The following is a 20,848-nucleotide window of genomic DNA, read 5'->3' as shown; positions in this document are numbered from 1 at the left end:
CAATTCTATATACACTTACCTTTTGTGAAATAATTTTATACTATGGTTTGCAGAGAAAAGCTTAGATTTTTACTACCTTATTCTTGTCACACCTTTCATAATCTTCCTCTGCTCCACATAAAGGCGCTTCCTACTGGCAACTGCCAAAGCAAGAGCCTAGGCCAAAGTTGATCAGTTTGCTCCTTTGCAAATGTAAATCCTATTTTTATAGAGGTAGGATCGATCCTTATAAAGGCAAATGGCTTCCAAGACTCTCTCTGAAGTATCAGGAGGAGAAATTTTGTCATAAAGAAGTATGTAATTAGGTTTTCATCCATGGTAGGCAGCTTGTGTTTCAACAGATAAGGAAAAGCCACACGATATCCCTTGTTTGCATCTTAACACAGCAAGAAGGAGGAATAAGTTATAAAGCAAAAATCTTAATCAGAAGTCAGGATCTCCCACTGTAAATCAAGTCATTTTGTCATTTCTTTTCCCAAAATTCTCTCAGTGATCTCTATATTCCGTAATAGCCTACTGTGTCACAGATCTCTACACAGGCAAATTTAAGAATCTTAGAACTCAAGCACACAACCAAAACACCCCCAACGTATATATTCCCTATCTTGCAAGAACACAGCATGCTAGACTGACAGAAAATCATTACAACCAAAGCTGCAGAATTATAAAGAAATAAATCATTGTAACAAAAACTTCTCCTAACTTTGAAACCTTGTGCAAAAAGGGAAATGGATTAGTTTTTTCATTTGTTTAACAATGGGAACATATTAAAACTTCCCAGTTTTCAATACCCACTGAAGAAAGAAATATTCACAGTGTACAATTCTAAATTCAAATTAAATAAAAAATAAATCACAACAAACTTTTTAAAAGAAATATTTGCTTGTAATACTGTAATAGTTCCTCAGGCTTGTGATATACAAAAGCTTGTCTATAGTAAAATGATCCATGTCTATCCCAAGCATGAAGTTAGTCCAATAAAAGAGATCACCCACAAGAATTCTTGCTATTTGCTTAAAAGGGCATTTATTCTTTGATAATAAGCATTTGAATTTTAATCCTGCTTATTATTCATTACTTGTTTTTCTAACAGTGTCCAGAAATGGTAGGTTCAGTCCACACATGCAGTAAGGCCCCAAGTGGGTAGCTTGATCTTCATAAACCTTTGCATTCACACGCATTAAATGGAACTCCTGTGCTTGTGCAAAGTTCTACTGATTTTATTGGCCCCCTGCCTGAATCAGACTGTTCTTGTGTAACAAACACCTTTTTTATTATACACCACGCAGTAATTGTAACACCATTATTTCCAGGTTTGGAATGCACAAGCTGGAGTGGGAAGACAGGAGATGTTCAAAAGCTTCCCTCCCTTAGAGCACTGGGGATGTTATGCAGATATATTGTAAAGGTCAAATATTTTACAAGGCACCCAGAGGAAAGAAATGGCAGAAAAGGAGCTGTAGCTTTCTACTTCAAAAGCATCACAGGCCTTGTTGGGACTGCCAGACATTCCTATACCGAGAACACCATAAGAAATACCATGGGCATAATATGAAGGCAAAACATGCAATTTTACCAAGAAAATTAAATTTGCACAAAGGATTACACATGCACTAAACTAAAGATAAGCTTACATCTTGCAGCCATCTCAACAAATATTGAGCTGGCATTTAGAATTCCCACTAGAATTCTTTACAGGAGAAAAGCAGCTAGACCAACCATGATCATGGCCAATTTTGGATTTCTGTACAGAAAGCATTTCACCAGCAACAAAATGTTAGATAAGACTAAATATGTGAAGTCAAGATTCCCCCCCACCAGTCTAGAGTACCACAGTTCAGGAAAGCTTCAGGGGCTGCCTGGAGGTTTCTGGGTAGATTTTAAGAACATCTCACAAACTACTAAGCAGATTCCAAGATTGATTCATTGATTCATTTGTAGCAAAACCCCCAGTTTTTCTTTTTCTTTATTTAAAAATACATTCCCTCCCTTCTCCAGCCATTTCTGACTTTCCCTTTACCCTCTCTAGTCCTTATAAATAGTTGTGAAAAGTCATAGTTAAGAACATAGGATAAGCTCTCCATTACTGTAACAAGCCCCTTTTATATTATCCATGTATCACTGTAAAAAGAGTTCTGTTATTTTAGTATTGATTTTTATTGTTTTATATTGTATTCATATTGTGATTGTGATTTTTACTGTTTTATATTGATATTATATGATTTAGGCCTGTTTCTGTAAGTTGGCCAAAGGAATGTCAAGTCTCCATCTTGTCAAGTCTCCATTATGTGTCCCCTACCTGGGCATACCCTACTGTAATTGTGTTGTAACTGTGACTCATGCCTACCCCTCCTATGTAAATTGGTTCCTGAAAGAATGAGAGTGAATGAAAGTGCTTGAGACATAATGGTAGCAGGCTAAAAAATAGCTCCTACTGAATGACCAGACCATCAGCATAGTGACCAGACCATCAACTTAACAACTGTACCACTACCTTGCATTAACTTTCTAACCACAGACCTAATCCCAGAACCAGAGACAAAACCTAGTATTTGAAAAATAAACACCCTCCAAGAAACCAGCAACATGGAAATAAAGAACAGAATAGAAACCAGCAACTCCACCATTGTATCCCACCAGACAAAGAGGACACTTGGAACTGCATGTCTTCATCTGAGAAGGACTGGCTCTTGACTGAGTATGTCCTCCCCACTGGAGTCACAGGTAGCCCACCCCCATAAAAGCAGTGGTAGAGTGTGACCTCCTTGGGACGCCCTCTCCATCTGGACCAGCACTATACCACGCCACCTGTCCACCCAGAGGCCCTGCCAGTGACCCCCTCTGGACAACACCTTGCTGGAGAAGACCCCAACTAGCCATCGATAATCAACTCACAGCCTCAATAGGTAGGTAGCTATCACCCACATCTTCCCTCCAAACAAGGGACCTGAGCTCTGTTTCTATACTCCTTGACTTCAATCTCTCTACTATGCCGTTTCTCCCCTGCTACCATTGTGTGAGTCCGTGAGTGTGAGTGTGTGCGCAGAAAGCAATAATTTATAATCCGAATATTGTGTTACCCCTTTTCTGTCTAATAAAACTTTTATTTGGAATCCCAAGTTGGGTTTTGTCTTACTGTGGTCTCAGCCCTGCTCCAATCTCTGCTCCCCGAACTCTGATCTTTATCCCATCTCTCTCTCTCTCTCTCTCTGCGCCTCCAACACCCCCATTTCTCTGCCACCTCAGCCTCTGGCTCCTCTCTGCCACCTCGGCCCCCGGCTTCCCTCCCCTCCTGGCTCTTCACCCTGCTCCCAGCTCTGCTCCCCACTCTGGTCCTGGAATCTCTCTCTCTCTCCTAGTCACCAAGCACCCCAGGTACCCCCAAGTAACCCCAAGCACCAACATAGATGCCCAAGTGTGTGTTTTGTGTATAGATATGTGTGCAGACCAATGATTTTCATATGAATATTTTGTGTGTATATAATTTTGTGTCACGCCCTCGTGTCTAACAGCATGATATTGAGATCCCAAGCATTGACCTGGCACGTGTCAAGTCAACATATTAAGAATAAGGACAGAGAATATAGCTCTACATAATAAAAATACATATAAAGCACCATTCTATAATACCTTTTGTAAACCTCACCTTTTCAAAACACAAGTTATGTCTATATACAAATTATTTCTTTCTCCCAGTATTTGAGTGAGAGGACATGAAAACCATTTTAAGAGCACTAGCAGTACAAAATATTTAAATAAAAGGAAATCTACAGTGACAGAAGTATTTAGGTAAATGGAATTGAATTAGCCCAGGTGAAATGTGTTTTAGACATATGGGGATAACAAAAAGTCCTTTTTCAAATACATAGGGAGTAAAAAGAAGGCAGCAGAGAATGTGGGGCCCCTACAGGACAGGCTTGACAATCTGGTGATTGCAACTAACAAAAAAGCTGACCTCTTTAACAAATTCTTTGCCTCCATATTCCTGAACAGGGACCGGGACATTTCCCCCACTAGGATTACAGACAGACACAGGGAAGGCACCGCCATGCCTAGGGTCAGGGATGACCTAGTTAGGGAATTGTTGGAGGGGCTGGATGTGTTTAAATCAGCAGGTCCAGATGCTCTTCACCCAAGTGTACTGACGGAATTGGCAGGGGTCATAGCAGAGCCCCTGGCATAACTTTATGAGCACTTACGGGGCTCTGGGCAGGTACCATTTACAAGAAGGGGAGAAAGGAGGACCTGGGTAACTATAGGCCAATTAGTCTCACCTAGGTCCTTGGGAAGACCTTTGAGAAAATTATCAAGAAGCATGTCTGCAGGGCCCAGCAGGGGAGGTAATGCTCAGGGGCAACCAATATGGGTTCACTGAGGGCAGATTCTGCCTGACGAACCTGGCTTCCTGGACAAGGGTGTCAAGGTGGATGTCATCTTCCTGGACTTTAAGAAGGCCTTTGGCACTGTTTCCCACCACATTCCCTTAAAAACTAGGTGATGGCAGCATTGATGCCTACACAGTCAGATGGGTGGCAAATTGGGTAGATGGTTGCACCCAGAGAGTAGTGGTGGACAAGTTGTTTTCGACCTGGAGGGATGTGGGCAGTGGAGTCCCACAAGGCTCTGTCCTGGGGCCTGTACTGTTCAACATCTTTATCAGTAATCTGGATGTGAGTGTGGGTGTGGAATGCACGCTGTCCAAATTAGCTGATGACACCAAGTTGTGGGGTGAGGTGGGCACACTGGAGGGAAGGGACAGAATCCAGCTAGATCTAGACAGGTTACAGAGGTGGGCAGATGAGAATAGGATAGAATTCAACACAGACAAGTGCAGGGTACTGCATCTGGGGAGAAAGAACCAGCAACACACCTATAGGTTGGAAAACACCCTTCTTGTCAACACGGTGGCAGAAAGGGATCTTGGAGTCATTGCTGACTCCAGGATGAACATGAGCTGCCAATGCGAGGAAGTGGTCAGTAAGGCTAGCTGCACCTTGTCGTGCCTCTACAGATGCAAGGCAAGCAGGTCCAGGGAGGTGATCCTTTTGCTCTATGCAGCATTGGTCAGGCTGCCGTTGGAGTACTGTGTCCACTTCTGGGCACCGCACTTCAAGAGGGATATTTGGCTGGGGTGTTATGACCCCACACTCGTTCCTGCTCAGGGCTGGGCGTCGGACCTGATGATCTGTTTAGGTCCCTTCCCCTAAGCACTGTGAAACACTATGAAACTATGAATAATTTCAGGCATTGTGAAAATGTTGTAGAATTTTTATTGACCACACAGTGTCCTCATCTTGACTTTACATCTCATTGGAAATAGGTATTTAATTAAACAAAAGATAAAATAAAATATGATAAAAATAGAAAAGTTACCGGGACTGATTAATTAACAAAGTCTCTATTACAAGCGGGGGGGAGTCTGCAAAATCTGTGAACTTAAATTCTTGTCATATGAACAGTTTGTACTATTATACCATTCAAAAGGGAATTGATCTATAATTTTTAATGGTTACTAAACACATAAACTTTGATCAAGTTATAATAAACATTTTGGAGGATGTACCAAAGTTACTGGATATCATCTAACAATACAGAGGTGAGTGCTGCAGCTATCATTTTCTTTGCTATAATTTAAAAAAAAGAACCAGCACATGCAGTAAAGATCATAGATGAGTTATTACTATAATAAGACACAGATAGTCGGGGCAAAATAATGAGAAAAAATTATACAGAAATGTCCTTTGGAAATCAATAGGAACTGTTAAAATCTGTGGAATTGCAAAAATGAATGCATATTAGAGAAATAAACCAATACATTGGGAGGAAAAAAGGGCTTCCAGCAAATCTGCTTAGAAATATAAACAGACTAATCCACCATTGCTTCAATGTTATTAAAGCAGCAATACATACTTAGACAGATGGCAGCATCATTTGCAATGAACCTCCTATTGGTCTTAGCCACATAATATTTTTTAGCGGTGAAAAAACAACCTATACTCAAAAAATTCAGTAACAAGAAGTTAAAGAAACCCCAGTACTGATATAAAGCTGTAAACCGAAGATGACTATATTTAATTCTGTGAATGCAATCTCAATTATTTTTCCTCCAGAGTTACTAAGTTAATATGCTTAGAACAGCATGAAGAAATCCAGATCTTGTGCTGGCAAGTGGGTGTACACTATTTAGACCTTATACATACATGTTATGCAAGTTATATGACAGAGTATAAACTGTAGCTATAAACTTCATTAAAGTTGATGTGTTAATTACTACTAACCTGTAATCCCAATTTTAAAACAAAAGTAAAAGAAAAACACAAAGAAATAATGAAAAACCCACAGCACATATTAGTAACTGAACTGTACCAACTATTCATCTGTCTGTGAGCGTTAGACTATAAGTCCTAAAGGGGCAAGGATTGTCTCATTCAGTTTTTGTATGCTTTCCAAAAACATTTATGCACCACTAGCAATAACATAACATAGCTATATTATAACTAACAGTTTCTGAGATCTCTGAAGTATTGCATCAAAGAAGTATATTGAGAAGATACTTTTCCTGTGCCACAACATTTTTGTATCTCTGTACACAGATTAATATCACACTGTGTTCAGCTTTAAAAAATATAAATCAAGTATATATTAAGATGAAGGAGTACAATGCCCAACATTTTCAAACAAGCCACTGGGACCTTCAGATGCTTTATCAGGTCATTTCTAATTTTGACACTTGACTTTATTAATATTTGAAAATTTTGACCAAGTCTCTAAAAACCATAGAATAGAAAACTAGTCACTGCACATCTAGTACTACAATAAGTCAACAGATTAGTTTGGAAACCATTTCTAAAGTTAAAATTCACATTATTGTTGTGTGTTCTGCAGGGTCAGGACCTGAGGCACACTAAAAGTGGTTCATTTTGCCTTTAAGGCAGAGAGAGGTTTTTCTCTGTTTGCAGATCACGGAGCCTCCTGATCGCAGAACAGGACACGAGTTTTGTAACTTGTAATCAAGAAAACTTTTATTTATTTACTTACACGCCGATGAACGGGATGCGTAGGTACAGCAGCTTGATTAAAAGCGTTTTGTTTACAAAACAAATTAACGACTCTCTCTCTCTCTGCTCGCGGATTGCAAATCGGGTCGGTGCGCAGGGAAGGGGTACGCCGGGACAGTCAGTGGCAGAGAAGCGCTGACATGGTTGGCCAGACCGTGGCAGAAGGGACTGATCTGCTGGGTCCCAAAATGGCTTCTGCCGTGGTGTGGACTTGGCGCGGCTTTTAAAGACTTCTCCTCCCCCCCACTCTCCCTGACATCAGAAGGGTATGCTGTTTTCACGCCTTTTCTAAGCTTGTGGGAGGGGTTGGGTGTTAAACTTTGTGCTTGCGGCACCCTAACTGAATTGAAGTACAAAACATGCCCCCTTGCCGTACAGCACAGTTACATCTCACTTCTGCTTTCTACGGATTCCGGATCTTGTGCTGGCAAGTGGGTGTACACAAAAGCGGATAATGTTATTAACTTTCGTTTCAAAAACTGAAAAACACAACAGGCACAAGAAGTCACAACAACAATCATAAATAAGAGGGATAACAGCGGGGTGAGTAAGTTTAACAGCCATGACAAGGCATCCCAACCCAACCACTAAAAACACTCAACAACCACCCTTGGCCAACGCCAGAGATAGCACTGACGTCTTTGGCGATCTGGCGGATCTTGGTGATCTGGTTTTCAAGGGGGAGGGAAACATTAGGGATGGCGATGCAACACATGTCACAGGACAGGTTTAAGTATTGACAAAGGCCTCCATGTTGGATAAGCATAGCATCTAAGGCAAGGCGGTTCTGCATGATCATTCGGGATGTCGCCTGTAATTGCTGGTCGAGTAAGTCGAGGCCGCTTGCGGTACGGTTGGCAAGGAGTTCGACTTGTTCCGCGAGCTAGGCGATAGCTACGCGGGCTTTTGCTACGCCCAAGCCCCAAACAAAGAAACCCTCAAAGCCCCAACTTAAACCCTGGGCTACCTTTTCGCCATATGTAAGTGAACTCCATGCGGGATTATTGGAGCGAATGCATCGGTGGAGGAGTGGACTTGTGGGATGAGCGGAAGAAGCTTGCAAGGGGGGACAAAAGGAGACAGAGCCTAAAAAGCACTGGAGACCTGATAGTGTGGCAGGTAAAACAGTATACAGTCGGCTGTCAGTATATGCCCAGACGAGGCCGAATGGTGCTGGCGTGGCCAATTCTGAACATGTACCGCTAAACTTGAAAAGTTTGGAGGCTCACTCCGGCGGGCCAGACTGTCGGAAGGGGGAGGTGACATTGTGGCAGGCGGCACTTATTAGCACTGCCTGTAAAATTGGGTAATAGAACCCGAACCAGGAGTTCTTTCCGAGAGGCCCTTGGTGGGTTAGGATAATGGCCAAGGAAGCGTTCCAGTGGACCAAAGGTGTGGGCTTGGTAAGGGGGGAAAGGGTGACCTCAGATTTGGATTTGGCACCGCTGGGTGTAAGTGAGAGGTACCAAGGTGGGGTAATAGAGTGGGGGGGTTCCAGGCGAGTGACATGTCAGGGCAAGACCAGTTGATGCCTTGTGGGTTTATTCCCCAGGGGATGGCGGAGCAAGTGTGTGGGGCTTCCCTTTCGAAACAGTCCTCACGAGGGGGCAAAGTGGTGTTGGAGAGGTTCACAAGGGTAAAGTTATGGGGCCAGGTGAAATCCTTAAAGATAGAACCTCTGCCCTCTAGAGATGCAGAGATATTGATCGAGGTCACCAAACCCTTTGAGACCTGGGAAAACCAATCTGAAACATTGAAAACTTTAAGGTACAGGATCAAGACGGGGTCTGTAACTGACAAAGGTATCTTGAGGCATGCAGTCAGGCCTTCTCCCGTCCCGCCGTCTCCCAAAGCATCAGCCCACAGCGACAGTAGGTGCCGAATCGTGTTGTCAGTATGGATGGGGTTGTCTGCGGTGGGACTTGGGCTTGCGCATTTCATCACCGGCAGGGTGGCGAGCGAGAGTAGGGTGAAGAGTAGTCTCATGTTGGCAAAGGTGAACCTGGAAATAACATAAGAAGAAGAGTAACTGAGTTCGAGACAGGTTGACACTCTAACTGTTTTGAGCGCCTGGAGAGCCAGTTGTCAGTTGTGGTGAGCTAACAGGTGGCTATTAGAGTCTTCTATGTTGACTATATAGGTGTTCGGATGGTCTCCTTTTTGTACAATTTCTCCTTGAGATACTCGTGGGCGTTTTTGTGTAGGATGTGGTACTGCGATCCTGACAAGTTCTCCAGGTTGAAATTTTGGAGCCCATGGGAGAGGTGTTTCTGTGTTTCGTGGTTCCTATAGGGCTTTTCCAACGTTTAGATTGAGAACAACTTTGCTTAGGTGTTTGGTCCAGTTTCTGTAGGTTCCATTCCCTTTGACTCGTATTCATTCTTTTATTAACCCAATGGCGTGTTCTATGACTCCATTGGACTGAGGGTGGTACAGAAGGTGATGGTGCCAGGCAATATTGTGTAATGTGGTGAAAGTTGATATCGTTTTTCCGGTGAATGGTGGTCCTTCGTCAGAGTGGATTGTTTTCGGGGTCTGCCGAAATGCAAAGATTTTTGTGAGGGCTTTAGTTACATCGCTGCCACGGGTCTTACGAAGGGGTAGTACTGCAATTTGCCCAGTTCCTAGATCGACAGCGACAAGTCCCTTGGTTGCCCCCTTTGCTCCGGGCAGGGGTCCCATGAGGTCGACCTGCCAAACCTTCCCTGGGGCAAAGTATTTTGGGTCATAAGCTCCTTGTTCTGCTTTGTGGGGGTGTGCTTTTTCTTTTGCACATTGTTCGCAACCATTGCCACTTGTCTCCAGGGCATCGTGGACCGTGTTCTTGACTACCTCCCGTGTGTCGCCAGCGATCGTATGCGGCCTTGGTTCCTGGGTGGCCCCAGTGTTCGTGTAGCCATCTGATATATGGTTCAGAGAGTGTTGTGGATGTAGTGTAGACGGTGTCTGTGCGAAGTGGGTTTTGGAGCATCTTGTTGATGAACGGGGTCTGTCTCAGATTGGTGGGATTTAGTGTGCTTGATCAGTGGTAATCTTTTAAATCTTTCAAGTGTTGTGAAAATGTCTTCCCACAGATCTATGTACTCGGAGGGATCAGCTGTTCCCATTATTATTCAGTAAATATACTGGGAGTCGATGGCCATAACTGGAGACAGTGTTGTAACATAAGGGCGAATCCTCATAACTCACATAGTTGTGGAGAGTCACCAGACTCTGCATGACGTAGATCAAGTTTATGGCAGGGTTTGCAGTAAAGTCCAAAGGCTCCTCCATCTTTGGATATACCGTCAGATGCCATCCACATGGCTTGAGTAGTTCCATAAAGGGTTACTCTCTGCGGTATTTCTTCTGGTGGGGACGGGAAATTATGGTGGCTCCAGTCATGCCAACAGTAGTAGTGTTCGAGTACTAAAGTGCTCCACATGGACACTTCTCCTCTGAAAGTAGGGTCTGGCCGGCTCGGGTCTAGAAGTGGTAATAGTGTTCCTCCTGGCAGGGCGACTGACCCTTGTCCTTGGTGTAGGGGTTGTGCTAATTGAAGAGTGAGTAGTGCTTTCCCTATGATCCCGTAGCGGAATTGGCAAGTCTGGAGTGTCTTGTGTGTATTAAAGATCAATTCTCCTTCGGTGTTTTTTGCGGTCACGTAAACATGTGTGCTGGTGTATCCCGCTATAATGTGTATTGGTTCGCTCGGATTATAGGCTTCAAGGCAGGTCTTAGACACTGCTGTGAGTAGGTCTGATAGCTTTTCTGTGTCCCAAGGTGTCCAAGGGTGTTTCTTCTGCTGTTTATTTCGCAGTTGAGTTTGTATCCTGGCTAAGGCTGGCAAGTGCTGAGAGGGTATGTAGGAATGAAGCCATACTAGTTGGTCTAGTAGGGTTTGGAAGTCCTGGCATGTCTGGGGTGGGTGAGTCTTCCAATTCCGCTGGTTGGGAAGATCATGTGCCGTCCCTTGGCAGGTTGATCCGTCGAAGGTGGTACCCAGGAACTGAATGCATGTTGTCGGCTCAAGGTTTGACTTCTTGTCGTTAATTGTCCACCCTTCTTGTTGTAAATGAGTGTCTAATTGGTTGGCCTTTTGTTTGACCTTATTATTTCGATCGAAGCCCATAATAGTGAGGTCATCGACATAGTTCCAGACCTTCACATCTTGATCTTCCTCTCCTGCCTTCATCATAAACCGTTGGAGAGTAGCATTCATTTCGGAACACGCTAGAGCTGGAGAGTTGCTGTAACCCTGGGGACACACTTTCCATTTGTACATGCTTCCCTCAATACACGTTGAGGAGGCCTTCTTCGTCGTTGATGGGGATCGAGAAAAACATATCCTTTAGGTCGATCATACAGCCCACCCAATTCTTGGCTTGTACCTGGGACATTTCATGGATGATTTGTGACAGGGTTTTGGACTGGGGTTGGGCCAAGGTGTGGCACCTTTTACTGACTTCTCTATAATCAATGACAAGATGCACTGCTGTTTTGTTTCCTGGTTTTGGTATTCCCCATCCTGCTGACAGGTATGTGCTTGTTGTCACCTGTTGTATCTTACCCTCATCTAGGAGGCATTGAAGTAGTATTTCTAGAGCAGCTCTATAGGTTTCTTTTGTTGGAATTGGTTTGTAACGCCAACGACTAAAGCGGGGAAGTCTGGGCGTGTGTATCTGTGACACTTGAATGGGTAGTGCCTGAAGGACTTGTTCTTTCAGTTGCAGGGCTCCTATTCCCAGGATTCTAAGTAAGTTGATTGTCCTGAGTACTGCTGTCAGGCCTTTTGGGTAGTGGCTTGGAAAGAATTTGACTCGCTGCACTTGATCAATAGAGTTAAGGCCTTGTATGAGGATTTTCCCAGAGGTTAGTATATGAGGGACAGTCAATTGTATAACATTAACTTGGGCTCCAGTATCTAATAGGAATCGCACTGTAACTGGTTGTCCTTGGCTATCTGGCTGTCGTACATTGATGCTGCAATAGGGTTGCTGATCTTCATTGCCTCCAGGGTGACCGGCGGCAGCTACTCATTTTTTGCCTTGTCTTGGAATCCTAATGCCTCAGCCAGTTTCTCTTGTCCGGCGTCCCTGAGTGCTCAGAGTTGCGACTTGCTGAGTCCGGATTTCGCAAGTAGAAATCCGAACATGGCCCGTTCTCGTGGAGTTCTCTCGAACCGGTTGGCCCACTCATGAAGTGCCCCCTGGGGCCCCGTCCGTTCACTATCATTGCCTCGGGCTGGGGTACCGGCCATCATTACACTCCAATTCCCTGCATTCGTGGCAATGGCGGGGTGTGCTTGGGTAGTAGCTGTAGATTTTGGGAGTGCTTGGACTCGTGGTAGTTGGCTTAGGATGTTTCCTGCGGGCTGGCTGACTAGTGGGGCTAAAAGGAGACGGAGGGTGATGGCGTGGTCTCCTCCATAAACTTCTACGCAGGCCTCTACTGCCTCGATGGTTGTCGGTATGGCTCCCGGATTTCTTAGGAACCGCTGAGGCCATGGTCCATTTCGCTGAGCTGCAGTTAATCCCAGTTGGTACGCTCTGGGATTCCAGGTACTGTATGATGTCCCTATGATATCTAGTAGTAGCTGTTCGGCGGTAGGGTTGACCGGGCATCCTTTGTGCCATAGATGGGATTTATGATCGATTTGTCCCGCGACGAGGGATGGAAGTGGGATGTTCCAATGCACGTTATTCATTACGGCTGTTAGATCAGTAACATGTCCTCCACTCCATGAAGCTTGACAGGTTAGGTAGGAGAACTCATCTAAATCTAGTTGCTCCGACCCATATTCTACGACGAGATGACCCAGCCAAATCATTAATGTTTCATTGGATTTAATCTTCAACTCTGGGTAATTCCTGCATCTCTGCTCAAGTGAGGGTGCAGTATGTGGTGGTGGTACAGGTCACACCCTGCCCATTGGTCATTTGCTTAACTAAAGCGACAGGGTAAGCAGTCGTGGGTGGTGACGGCTCAGGTCCTCTGGGAGGAAGGGTTGAGTAAAGACTTTCGCTTCTCTTTTCAGTTTCGGCGGTAACTCCTCCCTCTTCTACGTAAGGGGCTGGTGCGGTCAGTGCCGTGAGCGGTTCACGCGTCGGTGGGAGTGGCTTCCCCTTCCCTTCCGCCCCGTTCCCGCCATGTTCGGGTTTTGGCGCTATCACGCTGCTGCTGCCGCCATCTTTGGGTGCTGGCCCCGTGGTTTGTTCAGCAGCCGCCTGTGCTATTGTTTTTAATTGGGATGTGAGGTTGTTGTTCTCATGTAGCAGGATGGACACCGTGTGGAACAACACATTGATTATCTTCCCCGATCCCATTTCGGCCCTGACCATTTTGTGGCTGTGCGGCCGTCTGATTCTAAACTTTCACGGCACTGTGGTAGTAACTTGTGCCCTCGGGACCCTTCTTCTAGTCCCGGGCAATTGAACTTGTCGGGCGGGGTTGGTTCACCGCCTTAACATGCCGAATACAGGCGAACTCCTGAGCCAGGGTGGGGTTGACGGTCCCTGCTGCTTTTACTTTGCTCAGGCTTAATGTCGCAGTCGCCTCTTGTGGTCGGTAAATGACTGCGGGCGACTGCATAATACACCCAAATGCTGCAGGGCTTAAGGTTACTGCCCACTCTTTTCCCTCTGGCAATTTCAGGGAAAGGTAGCCAGTTATTTTGTTCTTCTGGCTTACTCCCCCACTCTGATGGTACACGATGTGAGCCAAGAGTTCATCAGAATCAGTAACCAAGTGTGAGCCCTCCCGCCAGGGGCAGAGGTTCACCAGCGTCCCCTCCATGTTCTCTGCTCCCTTCTGGCATCCTGTTCATGACGCCATGTTGTGCGCTCTGCAGGGTCAGGACCTGAGGCACACTAAAGGTGATTCGTTTTGCCTTTAAGGGAGGGAGAGGTTTTTCTCTGTTTGCGGATCACGGAGCCTCCTGATCGCAGAACAGGACACGAGTTTTGTAACTTGTAATCAAGAAACTTTTATTTGTTTACTTACACGCCGATGAATGGGATGCGTAGGTACAGCAGCTTGATTAAACGCATTTTGTATACAAAACAAATTAACGACTCTCTCTCTGCTCGCAGATCGCAAATCGGGTCGGTGCGCAGGGAAGGGGTATGCCGGGACAGTCGGTGGCGGAGAAGCGCTGACGTGGTTAGCTAGACTGCAGCAGAAGGGACTGATCTGCCGGGTCCCAAAATGGCTTCTGCCGTGGTGCGGACTTGGCGCAGCTTTTAAAGACTTCCCCATTCTCCTCCCCCCCGCTCCCCCTGACGTCAGAAGGCTATGCTGTTTTCACGCCTTTTCTAAGCTTGTGGGAGGGGTTGGGTGTTAAACTTTGTGCTTGTGGCACTCTAACTGAAGTGAAGTACAAAACAGTTATATGTTCAGAGTAACGGTTACAGTATCAGTTACAACCATTTGGGAATTTTTGGATGAAACAGATTATCATCAAATAAAACCAATTCCTCAAAATATTTCATGGAACCTTCTGAACCTAGCAGGCTGATTCGGAGCCTGGATTCCCGCTATCTGTAGCCTTGGTACAGCCTTATGTGGCTTGGAAATGCCCAGGATCTTGGTTCTAGCCAAGCCCCTGAAAGCCCCAGGCAGGCTCTTAAGACTTCCAGGCTCCCTACCTCAGATCCAGTAGCTGACTGCCCTCAAATCCTGGGAACCCTGGCTGAAGAGATACTCCTCAGGAGGCAATGACCCACTTTCCCAAATTCAGCAGGATTCCCTGAGGGGTCCCTAAAAGACAGAGGCAGCCTGGCAAGTTTTGTTTTGGGGAAAAAAAAAAATCACATCAGAACATTTTGATATTTCCAAAACAAAAAGAGGTTTTGAATTTCCTATCAGTTTTCTTTTATTTTCTTTAAACATTTGTTCCATTTTCTTTTCCCAAAAAATAAAAGAATTACCTACAGTGCTAAGGGAGAAGTTACCACCCTGCAATGAATGACTAGGTTTCTTTATATCTACTTAGCAGTAGTATCAAGCTACTGGATTTACTTGAACATAAGACCAGGTTTTTCCCCCAAGCAACATAAGGAAAAAAGCTCCCTGTCCTACAATTGCCTACAAGTAAACCTCACTAAACACTCTCAATTGTTAAAATTCTGCTAAAAGCAGCATGTGCTGAGTAATGGAAATCAGCTATGAAATTGCTTAAATGCCACCAACAATGAGCATGACTATAAAACACACGGCCCATACTGGGAAAACAAAGTAATGCAGCCTATCTGAACAAGATATATTGTAGTGCCCCTTGGGCTCAGCCTCCCCCTCAATACCCACTCTTTTTTCAAGTCATTGAGAACCACTACAATGCATACAATTTTACTTCCTCTTCTCTCCCACCGCTGAGCTGTGCCCTTCTTTCCCATTTCCAATTATTCCTCTTTCTTCACCAGGCTTAAATGTCTGGCAAACATCCCCAAACAGGGTCCCAAATAGTTCACCCACAATCCCTTGTGCTCCTTCTCTCACCCTGTTGTATATAATTCGTGTGGCCCTGCCCTCCATGAGGTGAGTGGGCCAGGTTGCCCTATGCCTCATCTGCATATAAACTTTGGAGGATCCCAGGACTGAGAGATTAATTAGCACATGGATCCTTTGTGAGGGGCGTATCTGTAGCGCACACATACAGAGCAGAATTGAGCTGTGGCATCATCATGGCTTAAAACGCTGTTGTCTCTGGTGGGGCCAGCCCAGCGAACTACATGGTAAATTATGAGCTTTTTGGTTTTGAACAGAGGCCATGCTTGTGTAATACCTCTACTAAAATTTCTATCAATTTATAAAATAAGAAAGAATAAAATGTAGCAGTTTATCCATCAGTGTTTTCAAACATGTTTTTTCATTGCCATGTGCCCAGGGAGAGTGGGTCTAACAGTAGGGGTAGGCGGTTACTGAGGGAAGAAGTTGAGGCAGCAGAGAGCAAGTGGGTCATCTCACTCATCCAGATTTATTTTCCCTGTTCTAGCAGTGGAAGGGGAACAAATTCAAGGCAAACCTCCAGTAATTAGATTTTATACATGGAAAGTTAGAACTAATTTATACATTTTCCATATATAGAATCTAATTATCGGGTGGATCGTCTTATAATCAGGGCCACCTTATATTTGAGCAAATGTGGCAATAACAAGGATATGATCAGCAGAAGATTATAAAGACAAAGTTTGCATGCAATAGACAGGAAGTAGATGTTTTCCCAGTGACTAGAAGGGATATATTAGAGGACTGATCCAACTTCACTTGAAATTAATGGAAAATATTATTCTATTGGCTTTAACAGAAGTTTAATCAGGCCTTACAACTGCAGAAGAGTCAAGCATCTTGCATTTCCCACTCAGAACTCAGGCTTCTTAAAACTGATATTTTCTTGGTTACTTTTCTCCAACTAGATCAATGATATGTTACAGATGTGTTCCTTGAGATCAGGTATGAGCTGATTACATTTTGTAAATCTATGAAAATGTTTTGATAAACATTCAAGTAATAAAGGGGACACATCACCAGACACAGATATAACTGACTGAACCAAAGATCTCCATAGTTAAGAAACTAGTAAAGGAAAAATATATAGATATTTCAAGGAGTATATAATTAATTATGCATGAAAAGGAAAAGAATTTTGTCCCTGAAACAGATTTCACCCTAGATAGTATTCACAGCATCTTAACTGGGTTATGCATTTTCTCTGCACTCAAATAATAGAGAAAAATTATTGGGCAATTCAACTTTCATATAGGCATATCAGCCTATCCTTATTAAGAGTCACTATTCTGATGAAGCAGGAAAACCTGAGTGCGTCTTGAGTAATTGCATTTTAACACTTACAAATTAAAAATGACCAATGACAAACCTCTACTTCCAACCAAAAAAAAAAGAAAAAGAAAAAATTAACATTTGTAATTTTGTCTAACATTTGAAAGCAAAATCTTGATTAGTCACAGATAACATCTAGAACATTCAGAGCTCTGAAATACATTCTTACAAAATAATCAACTTTTAAGTTGGTGAAACCAGAGACTTAATTATGCACTTGTTGAAAACCTGTTGAGTTACAGGAAATGTTTTATTTTGAAATAATTACAAATTAAAAAGTACTCCCTAAAGTAAACAAAACATTAAACATAAAAAAGGGAATTGGATGGCTCTAGAAACTGATAATGGGATATGGAGACTTTCACCTCCAAGTTCGAACCTGACCTTACTGAGAAATCCAACAGCTCTTTATGAAATATGAATAAATATGTAGGTTTTAGTCAGCTGTTAGTTGAACTGGTTAGCATGGAGGTGCTTAAATCCATGGCCCGCTGACCAGATCTGGGACCCCCATGCAGTGTCATCCAGCCCGCAGGGCTCCCTAAGGCCATGGTCCTGGGCACTAGATCAGGCACACAGAGCAGTATGGGACCCAATTTCAGCACACAAGGCTACGTGTGGGTAGCAGAGCCTGATCTTGGCTGGTGGGACAGCCCGGGGCCCCAGTGCCTGGTCCTGGCCTGCCAGGAGCAGTCTGGAGCCCTTTGCTGCATCTTCCCAGCAGAGATCAGGCCCCAGGGCTGCACTGATTCTGCGCAGCCCCTACATGCTGAGACTCGGTCCCAGGGCCCCCATGCTACCTCCATCTGGGGCCCCACATACCAGTATTGGGCCCTGGGAACTTGCATCGCCCTCATCTGGCCAGGATCAGGCTCCGGCCAGGTGGAGGTGGTGCTGAGGCCCAGGGCCCGATCCTGACTCACAGACTGGCCCCCGCACATGGTGCCATATTTAAAACCACAGTTTTCACCTCCCCAGCAATCAGGAGGGTGCTGTAAGTGTGGCCCCTCCACCAATGAGTAGGGCTGGCCCATCCTATACTGTGAAACCTGTGGCCGCAGGGGATCCCGCGGCTAAGGGCCGACTGCGCATAGACAGCAAAAGTGGGGGGCTAACGGGGCTCAGCCACCCCAAACGCAGGGCAGCAGCAGGCGTTGCCTTAGAGCAGACCAGCCACAGGGTCCTACAGCAGGGGGAGAGGGGCAGGCACGCTGAGCTACCCTGCGCATTCACAGCCAGGACTGCAGCCAGTTCAGCCATAGGCAGGTTTCTTTAAATCTGTTTTTTTTATTTCTGTGGGCTTGGGGGGAGGGCAGATTGAGAACCCCACAGTGCAGGAGACAGTGGGGTAAGGGAAGGGTGAATCATTCACCCCTACCCCTGGACTGCTCCCTCCTTCACCGTGGGAAACGTCCCATGACCCGGCCTGGCCCCCATTCACCATGACTGGAGCCCCGGCCCAGCTGGGCCATGGGACAAGCAGAACCCAGGGGCTCCTCCAGAGGCACAGTGCCAGGCAGCTGAGAGGGGGAGGGCACGGGGCCCCCTGATCTTTGCACAAGCACGGCTGGGCCACAGCTGTGAGCTGGGCTCAGCTCAGCCTCTGTCTCCGCGCCGTGTCTCCACACCTAGCTGCCGCCCCTTCAAAAGCAGCAGATGCTGTGCCCAGTCTGCCCAGTGGCAGGACACACATCGCAGTGCCTGCTGCTTTTGAAGCAGCAGTGGTGAGGTGCAGAGACATGGAGCAGCTTGCAGCTGTGGCCTGCCCTCACCTGTGCAAGGATCGGGGGGCCTTCCCCCGCTTGGCTGCCTGGCACCATGCCTCTGGAGGAGCTGCCAGGCTCTTCCTGGGGACGACACAGGGCAGGGCAGGCACAGGGTCCTGGGGACTTCACCCCCTCCAGCCCAGCGTTGCAGCTGGTGCGTGGCTGAGGATGGGGTGGAGAGGTAGCTGGGGCTGATGAGGCCAGGGTCGGGAGGCCACTGGTGTTGGAACCAGTGTGGCCAAAGCTGGGAAGCAGCCATGGCCAGTGCAGCATCTGGGGCTGGTGTGGCCAGGGCTGGGAGGCAGCCAGAGGAAGGGCCAGGGCTGGCAGGTGGCCGGGGTGGCATGGCACTAGGCAATGAGACCCCTTGGTTCTTTCCCCTTCCCCCTCAGATGTTCACATGCACGCACATACTCAGCCCCCCCAAATTTTGTTTTCTTCCTCCGTCTATGCCCCTGCATCTGGCCACTCACCGCCTCTAGCTTGACATCCGACCACTTGCCACCCACTGGCTTCTTCAGAGCAAGGAGCCCCAAAACTATTTCTTGCAGGGGGCCCCAAAAATGGTGGGCTGGCCCTGCCAATCAGTGGTAGAGGGGCACATGGGGGAACCTGCAAGATCACAGGAGCCACAGCGCACCCCACTTCTGCTATGAATTTGCCAGGTGCCTACAGATAAATAAAGACAGAGGTAACAGGGAAAGATTGAATAGGTATGAAAACAAAACAAGCTTCTCACCAAGAGAGAGAGTGTGTGTGAGGGACCCAAGGAGAGGTCCAGAGCCCAGAGAGCAGGGCTAAGTTTGAGGACCTATGGTGGAGTCTCACTGGACTTAATTGGGGCCAGGGTCAAAGGAAGGCTGAAGGTCAGAGCGGACCACTGCTAAGACTGGGGGTCTCATTGGCCCAAAGTAGGGCCAGGACCAGGGGTCCCAGAGGAGACTGAACTGAGTCAGGGCCAAGGGGCCCAGAGGCCCAGAGAGTAAGCTGTGGTCAAGGGGCCCAGAGGTCTTCAGCTCAAGGGAGGCAAGAGATGGGGCTGGAAGCCCATGGCCCAGGAAGGGCATGTGACATCAGAGGCCAAAGCTGTGACACCCGGGAGTAGCCAGGAAAGGCAAAATGCCCAACTAGAACAGCTAGGCCTTAGGGACAGAGGGCAGGGCCTGAGGGATGGTCCTGGGTAAGACCTGAAACTGCACCCTACTAGGGCTGGTTAGCGTGCTGGGACTGCCTATCAGTCTCCATGAAATGCCATGTGTGAGCTGCCCCAGGGAAAGGTGAGCATTGGGTTCCTGAATGCCTCAGCTCCCACTGCCTTGTGGGTTACCCCATGGAGGAGCAAGGCTAAAAGACCACACCCTAACAGAAAAGAAAGGGAAAGAGGCACTGGAGGGTCCAGACCCAGAGAGGGGTAGTATGTGGGACCAACCAGAGGGTCCAGGTGCAAAGAGGGGCAAAGAGGGGCCCTGAAGCATCCAGAGGCCCAGTGAGGGGCAGGGAATAGAGTGGGACCAGAAGGCTGCAGAGGCTGAGAGAGCAGCCAGGAGAGTGGGACCAGAAGTCCAGAGGCCAAAGAGCAGCTGGGAGACAGCGAGACCAAGGGTCTGAGGACCCAGAAAAGAGATCAGTGAGAGACCAAGAGGTGTGGCAGCCCAGGATAGGGCTGAGTGAAAGACCGAGGGGTCTAATGACCCAGAGAGAGGCTCAGTGTGTAAACAGAGGACATCGATGAGGATGAGACCTATGAAGCATGGGGCATGGTCTCAGATTGGAGCCACACAATTAGCCCATAAGGCTTGGACCACAAACAGCAAGTGGTCATTCAGTGAAGACCAAGGCAGCCTCCTGTATTTTATGGCAATTAACACCAAGAAGTGGCTGGTGAGAAGGGCAGACTGCCCATAGAGCAGGGTAACAGTAAATTTTTTTCTCCAAGAGCTTTATGGCCACCCCTTGAGATGGCGCCCTGCTGCACAGGTACAAAAACTCGGCAACATAAAGCTACTGACTGCTTTCCATGGATGAGATGCCACCCATCCAACAGTTTATAGGGCTGTTGAAACACATGCCATACGCTTACCTTTTCTGACCCATGTACCAGACCAAAGACTTTCAACAGGCTTCAGGGCCTGGATGATTATATACTGATAGAAAATGCACCAATATTAATGTGAGATTATGTAGAATGATCCATGATACTAAAAGTCA

General features: G+C 46.3%; 1 protein-coding gene and 1 pseudogene across 5 annotated transcripts in view; both read right to left on the bottom strand.

Moving 5' to 3' along the window:
- Positions 1-20,848, bottom strand: part of PPP2R2C (protein phosphatase 2 regulatory subunit Bgamma) — a 348,432-nt gene that overhangs the window by 286,635 nt on the left and 40,949 nt on the right. The gene's annotated exons all lie outside the window — the stretch shown is intronic.
- On the bottom strand, positions 12,142-13,832 carry LOC149870075 (uncharacterized; annotated as a pseudogene).

Source organism: Crocodylus siamensis, chromosome 2, assembly GCF_052110815.1.
Source record: "Crocodylus siamensis isolate JL-2025a chromosome 2, ASM5211081v1, whole genome shotgun sequence".
Classification (NCBI taxonomy): Eukaryota; Metazoa; Chordata; order Crocodylia; family Crocodylidae; genus Crocodylus; species Crocodylus siamensis.
Note: the sequence above shows the minus strand (reverse complement) of the source record. Positions and strands in the feature narration are given on the sequence as shown.